An 8,868-nucleotide genomic window follows, 5' to 3' on the forward strand; every position below is an offset into this window, starting at 1 on the left:
GAAGCCATATTAGTCCAACACAAGAGCTCAACCCCAGGCCTCTGGGAAGGGAAGTGGGTGTCTCTCCATCCAAGGACCAGGGGTCCAAGCACGAGTGCCCACCTTTAGCGTCTCCACAGGCACCGTTCCCTTGCCAAGGGCAGCTCTTCCTCTTACTCCAGGAGGAGAGGAGAGGTGCAAATACGATGCCTACTCTGTGCCAGGGACTTGACTCGCTTTTCAGCTTTCCTATATTCTTGCCATTTTGCAGGGGAGAAAACTGAGACACGCTGAAAGAGATGAACAGGTGCTAAGCAGAGCAGTCAGGATTTGAACCTAGGCGAGGACATCTTGCTGTCACCAGGAAAGCAGACCTGGAAAGCCTCCTCAGGCCCCATCTTAGCCAGTTTGTGTTGCTATAAAGGAATATACAAGGTTGGGTAATTTATAAAGGGAAAGGGTTTCTTTGGCCCATGGTTCTGCAGGTGGTACACGAAGCGTGGTGCCCACATGTGTTTCTGGAGAGGACCTCAGGCTGCTTCCACTCAGGGAGGAAGGTGAAGGGGAGCTGGCACGGACAGAGATCGTGCGGTGAGAGAGGAAGCAAGAGCGAGGGGAGGGAGGAGCCAGGCTGTGTAACAGCCAGCTTTCCTGGGAACTGCCAGTGTGAGAACCAGGCCACTCAGGAGGGATCCGCCCCCACGACCCAAACACCCCCACCTCCAACAATGGGGATCAAATTTCAACATGAGATTTGGAGGGTCAAACAACCCAAACTACAGCCTTCCTGCCGGCTCTCACAAGGATGCAGTGGACCAGTACCAAGGTGCAGAGGTGGGATGGGAGCTGCAGGTAGCACCAGGTGTGCCTTGGAGAGGCATCCTGGATGCAAAGGTGCCTCTCTGCATCAAAGAAGTTGGATGCACGGCAATTCCCAAAGCAGCAATTTCCAAAGCAGCATATGTGGGGCCCAAATTCTTACGGCTCTCACTATGAATACCTAAGACTATGGCTTGTTTCACCTCATGGCCTGACCCTTCTCCCTTAGTTTCCAGATAGTTCCTGCAACCTCCCCTCCTCACCATCCATAAAATGAATACAGATATTCCACACTATTGAGGAATGAGGGGAGGAGACAGGAGCAGAAGTGGGTTCTGAAATATCCTGGGAGACCTGTTGAAAAAGTTCTCAGTGCAGTAAATTTCAGTAAGCCAAGGGAAGTCATGTGAGAACTGGGCTGAAGATCCAGGGCCTGGCTTATAGTGCCCTTGCCATGTGGGGACTCACCTCCCTATTGTGCCTATATTATAGGCACAATACCATCTGCCCAGAAGTAATTTCAATATACACAGTCTGTAATCTATAAAGAGCAATGCACATCAGGCATTACTAGGATTATTAGGGAAAGGAAGCTCCTATGTGTTAAGAACCAGCAACATTCCAGGTCTATGCTAGAAGCTTTAAATGCACCATCTCAATTGATCCTTAAAGCACTCTACTAGGGTAGATGTAAGTGCAGAGACTTAGTGCTCATCAAATATCCATGCGCTTCCTTACATTCTCAGCCTCCCTGGGGGCTGGTTTGGGGCCAGATGATAGTTCTGACCTAGGTGCTAGAGGTGAAGTGATGCATGTCACCTCCTGGCCAAAGCAGTTGAATATCAGTGTGGCTTTCCCTTCTCCCTCTTCCCCATCTGCAGTAACTCTGCATGCCACATGCTCTAGAAGGGGCAGCTACAAAGATGGGGGAGTCATCATCAGCCTGGGTCCCTGAGTGACCATGTGGAGCAGAGACCCATGTTAGACAAGTAATGTGATCAGGAGTTAATTGTTTTATTAAGCCACTGAGATTTTAGAGTCATCTGTGGTTGCTATTATTCTGATTTTTAACAGATAAGGAAGCCAAGGCCACACAGCCAGTAAATGGCAGAAACAGGATTCAAATTTCACATCTGTGACTCCAATATGCAAACTCTTCCCATTACAACCTTTTGTTGTCTAATAAGATCATTCTTCCCCTAACCCCCCTGTAATCAGCCATGTCCCAAAAAACTCTCTTCCTCACTGTCCCCAGGATGGCTGAGTAATCCATGCAGGACAAAAACAGAATCTCATAAGGTGCTTAGAGACTGGAAGATGATCAAAGGCGGGAGGAGGGGACCAGACCCAATCTAAGCGATATCTTTCCTGGGGCTTTTGTGGCTCACAGGAGGTTTTGATACAAGAGGAAATATAATACAGTGGTTTAGCACACAGGAAGGAGAGTCAGATCAACCTAGGATCAAATCCCAATCTTGCCACTCACTCTCAATTCTTTCTGAGCCTTCACTCTCTAATCTACAGGATGGGGGCAATATCTAAACCATCCTTGTAGGTGGAGAAAGGATGAAGCTCCCAGCAGACAGGGAGCATTCCCCAAGTGTCTGCCCCCATGATAATCATCTCTGGGGTATCTCAGAGCAGCAGCCTTGCTGGAGCAAGATGAGGCAGACGCCCAGCCTGGCCTGTCCCCTCCCAAGCTGCTGGAAGAGGCTTCCCCAGCCAGCATGGCCAATAAGGTCCAAAGCTGTAGACCACAGAGCTGGCCCAGCCCACGTCCTTGCAGCAGACCACGGGCAGAGCGTAAAAAGGGGTACAGGGCCAGCCAGACATAAAGCAACACAACAGAAGAACCAGATTGTTTATCTTAAAGTCAAAAGTGTCCTCTAGGAAGGCGGCCTTTTATTTGGGTGATGCTAGGAGAGGCTGATCAGCTTAAACTCATTATCTGCACATATGGTTTTCATACCATGGTGAAGGGTGGGAAACAAAGGGTGGAAGGGAAAGGATGGGCAAATGCTAGCTGATGAAATACCATCCCCCAACTGCCAGGAACCAGGATATTATCAGTGATGTCAATTTGGGCTTCTTGCCATGGGGATGGGGCTACCATAAGCATGGTCACAAGATTCAGGAGTCCCTCAATGAGTCAGGGAAAGGAAGAAAACAACCAAACAGCAACTTATTCGCCCTTGCCTTCTACCCCAAAGACAGATTCTCTCTCTCTCTCTTTCTCTCTCTCTCTCTCTCTCTCTCTCTCTCTCACACACACACACACACACACACATGCACACACAATCTGGGCCCCAGAAAACTAGAAAGGACCCAAGTTAATCCCTCCCTTTTTACAATAATAGTAATAATGATAATCATGACAACGATGATAGTGAACATTTATTGAGCACTTACTATATGCCGGGCATTATGCTAAATGTTCTACCAGTTTTATCTCAAAGACTATCCACAACCATCCAATGGGTTCTTACTAGTTCCATTTTACAAACCAGGAAAAGGAGGCAGAAGGGGTTGAATGGTCTAAGGTCACACACCTAAATAAGAAGGATAAAGTCAGCATGCAAATCCAGGCAGTCTAACCACCATGCACTGCTGCCTCTAAAGAAATAGGAAACTGAGGCTCAGAGAGGGGCTGTGACTCACACAAGGCCACATGGCTCCATCTGTAACAGAATCAGGGCTGGAACACAGGTCTCCTAAGGTCTGGTTCAGCTACCTTTCCGCCCCATCCTGTTGCCCTTTGTACACACTTGCCCACGACTAGTGAACATGTTTTTGCTCATCTCCGAGTTGTTGAATTCACTAATTAAGCCAGCCGTCTCCGGTGCAGACCAGGGCCAAGGGCTGGATCTTAAGACAACAAGTGCCCAGATGAAAGACCAGCCCTGCCAGCTGCAAACACAGGCTCCCCATCTTCCTCTCCCACTCGTTATAAAAACTGTCTCACGATCCACCCCCACTCCCTCAGATGGAGTGCTCATGCAGGTCCAAGGTGCCAGCCCTGGTGGCAGGAGGAGCCCAGGCTAGTGCATTTGCTCCACGGCATCAGGTGGTGGAAATGCCTGATCAATGGGCGTCATCTGCTCCATGGGACCCGATCACTGGTTTCCAAGGCACCCTCCCTGTGCTGCACCCCAGCTGAGCATGAACAAATGTTCCTGATTTTCCCTCTCACTGGCTGATGAAATAGGCCAAAAGAGCAGCACTCTGGAAAGGGAGAGGTCCCTAAAACCTGCAACCCAGGAACAGAAAGGGCTCTTCCCAGGGAAAAGCAGGAAGCAAGCTTGCAGACTGATGGGGGGTGAGGGGAACTAGTTACAAATATTCTCCTTTCTACCCAAAACTGGGGGCACTTTGCCCTTCAGCTCTGATGACAGGAGCTGCTTCTGGATCTGCTGGGTTCACTCAATGAAGGATTTTGCTGTATACAGACAGGCAGGAAGAGGCAAGCCAGCCAGGAGAGGCGCCTTCCACTGAATGGAAGGCGGAGGGAATGGAGCAGGGCTGCCCAGCCCTGTATAAGGTTAGACTCTGCTGCTCTAAGTTGCAAGATTGCTCAGAATCTCCTCAGCCAACATATTCATTTTACAGACCGAGGAAGCAGGCTCCGGAGGGGAAATCACTTCCCCAAGGCCACATGGATGACTCAGAAAAGCTAGATTTCAAATCTGCTGTTTTCCTGCTTCCTGGCACCCCCTCCCACAAATCCTTGAATTAATCCCTTGTCCCTATCCAGCACCCTGTCCTCCAATGCACCCCTCAGACCATTAAAATCTCATTTTCTAAAGAGCAGAGGGTTCCTTCCGGGACTCAGCCCAAGGTGTCCTAAACCCGCTAACTTTCGCTTCTAGAAAGCTTCCTGGAGCCTTCAATGATAGGCTGCCATTTCAGCCTGGGGCTGGGTAAATGCATCACATACACTGGCCGCTTGAATGGGTTTGGGGACAAGGGAGACAAGGAAACAGAGTGCCCAAGACTTGACATGTTTACATCAGAGATCTTGGGAGTTCACCTGGGAGAAGACTCAGTCGATACTTTAAGCCCCAACACGAACTTTAGTAGTCCTCGGGGAGCCTCGATTCCCCTGCAATTCAGGAAAAGTGGGGTGGGGGTCGGGAGAAGAGGGAAGGGACAGAACTTGGGAAACCCCAGCCTTCTGGGGGCCCCATGCTCCCAGGCAGGTTCCAAGGCAGGGCTGGTCCCGCAGCTTCCCTCCACAGAAAAGGCAAAACACAACAAAAAAACTTCTTTTGTCTTCCAGCCCCCTGGAATGTCTTAAAGACCTATCCAGAGACAGCCGGCTTCTCCACCCTTTCCCTGCTCTCCTCCCTCCTCCTCCTCTTCTATTCAAAACAAAAATCAAGCGGATCTTTTTTAGGGCAACTTTGTCCTGGCGCATTTCAGTAGCATCCAACAAAAACACGTGGCGGACTACACCGAACAGAGGAACTTCATCTCTTTTCCCCCACCTTTGTAAGGGACGTTAAAGACACGGGAGCCCAAGGAGCACAGGTCACCAGCCACGGGAAAGAAGAAAACTTCTGCCAACCACAGTGAGGCCACGGCGGCTCCAGGATTTGCTCATTTACACTCACTTGGGGTGAGGGGAGGAGGGAAGGAACTGGAGAGAAAGATGAGGCCATAGCCCCTCCAGTGTCCCTTCAATGTTAGCCCTGCACACGACAAAGATGACACTCCTCACAGATGCCAGCAGCCGTCGACTTCCCAAGGCACAGACACACAGACTCAACATACAGGGACTCTGAGGCCAGACAACTGGGACCCGGGGCAGGTTTCCACCGTAACTGTCAAATGACAAGAATGCGGCCTAGAGACCCAGACCCAGGGGGTGAGGGTGGGGGCCAGGGCTCGTTGACTGCTGAGAAATGAACACTTGTGCCTGGACTGCTAAAGTCTTTAAGGCCCCATCCCCCACCTCCCACCCCGTGCCTCCCAGTTTACTTGGGCCCAGAGAGAGGATACCCCAAGACCCCCATCCTGCCTTCACGAGACATTCGGCCAGATCCAAGGAACAGAGGTGCAACTTTTGCAAAAAGGGTGCAAGCATTTTGGGGTTTGGGTTTCTGCAACCCCAAAAAACTTCAAAAACTTAATTCCCCAACGCACTCTCTCCGCAGCGATCCGCAGTCGCCGTTTCTCACGTCTTTCCCCGGGGGTAAATGTCTCACTCATCCACGTGCCCTGCCAGCCTCCCCAAGAAAACTCACACCCCGACTCCCAGCCCTTCCAGCCCACGGCGCAGGTAGAACTGGGCACCCTTCGCCTCACCCTCGGTCCCGCTGCCCCGTCGGGCCGGTGCAGGGCGGGCTCCTGGGGCGGCCCCGCGTCCCGGAGGCGGGCGCAGTTTCCTCACAGGAGCCAGGGCGCGCTTCCTGCGGGCGAGGGCCGGGGCAGGGCGCCCCCTGGCGGGAGCCCACTCACCTCGCTCCAGCAGGACCCGGAGCCGGCGCGATCCCACCCGAGCCGAGCACCCTCCCAACCGGCTCCCACTGCCCCCTAAATCCGGAGGTGCCGGAGCCTCCCACCCACCCCGCTCCCCACGGGGTCTCCGCTTCCCCAAACCGCACACGCCTATGGAATAAGGGGCGTCCTGGAGGAACGCGTGGCGCCACCGCCCCGCCCCGCGGCCAGGGACCCCAAAGGCGGCCCGCCCTCCTGGGTTGCTGCCCGTCCCCGCAGCCCTCCCGGCCCGGATCGCCGCTCCGGGGTCCCTGGTCCCTCCCTGCCCTGCTACCGGGTGGCGGGGCGCGCAGCCCCTTTCCGGGCGCAGCCCTGGCCGAAACCCCGAACCTCGCAACCACACCTGCCACCCCGCGCCGTTCTCCAGAAGCCCCCACTCCCCCGCCCGGAGCGTGGGGCGCCCACCGGCTCTGCACCTGTCCTGGGCGCAGCCCCGGGCCCCGGGCAGGCACCGGGCGAGCCCGCCCCCGGCCCCCCCAGCCCCCGCGTGCTAGTTTGAGTGGAACTTGGTTGCTGGGCTTCCCGGGACCGTCCTGGGCCCCCGCGCCACCCCACTCTCCCGCCGCGTCCAGCAGCACCCCCGGGCCGGCGCGCGGGGGGTCCCCAGGTCCCCGGGGGCGCGGCGGCGGCGTGGGGAGGGCGCAGAGGTGCGGAGCCCCCTACCTTCCAGCGGCGGCGGCCGGACCCCGAGCCAACTCCCGCCGGCTGCCGGGGGGAAACTTTCCCGGGCGGAGGGACGCGCTCGCAACTTGCCCGGCGCCGGGTGCCTTCCCGGCGGTGGCGACGCGTCCGGGGACCCGCGGTGCGAGGCAGCGGCTTTCGCTCGGGGCTCTGGGCCGGGGCCGGGGCCGGGGCCGGGGCCGGGGCTCGGGCGGCCTCGCGCGGCTCCGCGGTGGATCGCTCTGCGCTGCGTCCGCCCCGCAGCCTGGAGCCCCGCGACGCCGGCGGCAGCTGCACGCCCGCCAGCCCGCCCGCCCCACCTCCGCCGCCGTCCGTCCCTCCCCTCCCCCGCGCCCCCTCCCCCTCCCCAAACCTCGGCCCCTCCCCGCTCCCGCCGCCGCCGCCGCCGCAAAGACTCCAGCCTCCTGCGCGGGCTGCCCCTCGCCTCCCGCCGGCCTCGGCCTCCGCGTCCACGCCCTGTCTGGGGGGTCCCTGGGCCCGCCCTCTGCCAGTCTCCCCTTCCTCCGCCCCCGACCACCTCCCGCTCTGCTCGCCGGCCCTCGCTGCGTCTGAATTCGGAAGATCGTGGCGGGAGTGGGGAGGGGCACGCTGGACCCGGAGTGTTTATTCCCGGGGAACTTTCAGCTGCCCCCGGGCCCGACCGCTGGGCTTGGGGTAGGATCCTCGGGCCGGACCTCGTTCCTGGGGTTCACGTTGCCCCAGGGAGTACCCTTTGAAAGCCTGGGGAACTCACCCTCCTTTGACTTGCAGATAAGAGAGGGGGCCTGAACGCAGCTCAGATGCAAATGACTTGATTGCTAGGGGCCAGATCTGTGTCTCCAACCTCAGAGCTGAAGTTATTGGGGTTCTGGAGAGCTTGTCTTTTCTTCTCTGTACTGCTGTCACAGCCGCACCCCCTCCCAGACCCTGACCTGACTTCACTGAGACTTTTAACCTCTGAACTTCCGTTAAAACAGCTACCCGGCCCTGCCCCAGGCAAAACGGACAATCCAGCAGATCACAGCCGGCAGCCCAGGTGAAAGCGCTCGGTGACTGCCTTGACGACCGGGGCTCGGGCTGCCCACTCCTCTTCCCGTGGGAACTCTGTTTTGAGTCCCAGCTTGAAGCTTCCACACTCCATCCCCGTGGGCCGTAGAATTCAAGCACACTCCAGCTCTGCACCAGGCCCTTGGCCAACTGATTCTCACTAAGGAGGGACTGAAGGGAAGGAGCTGACCCTGCTCCTGTCTTGTGTATAAATGTTGGTGGTCGCCGGGCGCGGTGGCTCAAGCCTGTAATCCCAGCACTTTGGGAGGCCAAGGCGGGTGGATCACGAGGTCAAGAGATCGAGACCATCCTAGTCAACACGGTGAAACCCCGTCTCTACTAAAAATACAAAAAATTAGCTGGGCATGGTGGCGCGTGCCTGTAATCCCAGCTACTCAGGAGGCTGAGGCAGGAGAATTGCCTGAACCCAGGAGGCAGAGGTTGCGGTGAGCCAAGATCTGCACTCCAGCCTGGGTAACAAGAGCGAAACTCCGTCCCAAAAAAAAAAAAAAAATGTTGGTGGTCAGGCCACAGGGCAGTTTGGGGCGTGTTTTTTTGTTTTATTTTGTTTTTGAGACAAGGCCTCTCTCTGTTGCCCAGGCTGGAGTACAGGGGGGCAAGCACGGCTCCCTGTAGCCTCCACCTCCTCGGCTGAAGCAATCCAATCCTCCCACCTCAGCCTCCCTAGTAGCTGGGACCACAGGCATGTGCCATCATGCCTGGCTAATGTTTTCTGTTGTTTTTGTGTTTGTGTTCTTGTAGAGCTGGGGTCTTATCATGTTCCCCAGGCTGGTCTCCAACTCCTGGCCTCAAGTGATCCTCCCACCTCAGCCTCCCAAACTGCTGGGATGACAGGCGTAGCCACTT

The 8,868-nt window shown here is 56.0% G+C and overlaps 1 protein-coding gene across 5 annotated transcripts in view; it reads right to left on the reverse strand.

The window, feature by feature from the left end:
• Positions 1-7,912, reverse strand: part of TSPAN18 (tetraspanin 18) — a 204,276-nt gene extending 196,364 nt beyond the window's left edge. For 2 of the 5 annotated variants that reach the window (XM_037738874.1, XM_037738870.1), the window contains exon 1: positions 6,958-7,209. The gene's annotated coding sequence lies outside the window, so the exon portion shown is untranslated. Of the gene's footprint in view, positions 1-6,102; positions 6,179-6,957; positions 7,210-7,708 lie in introns of those variants that run through there. The other 3 variants (XM_037738873.1, XM_017529385.2, XM_037738872.1) reach the window with 3 other exon arrangements.
• Positions 7,913-8,868: the final 956 nt, after the last annotated feature.

The sequence above is a fragment of the Cebus imitator genome, unplaced genomic scaffold (assembly GCF_001604975.1).
Source record: "Cebus imitator isolate Cc_AM_T3 unplaced genomic scaffold, Cebus_imitator-1.0 Scaffold58, whole genome shotgun sequence".
NCBI lineage: Eukaryota > Metazoa > Chordata > Mammalia > Primates > Cebidae > Cebus > Cebus imitator.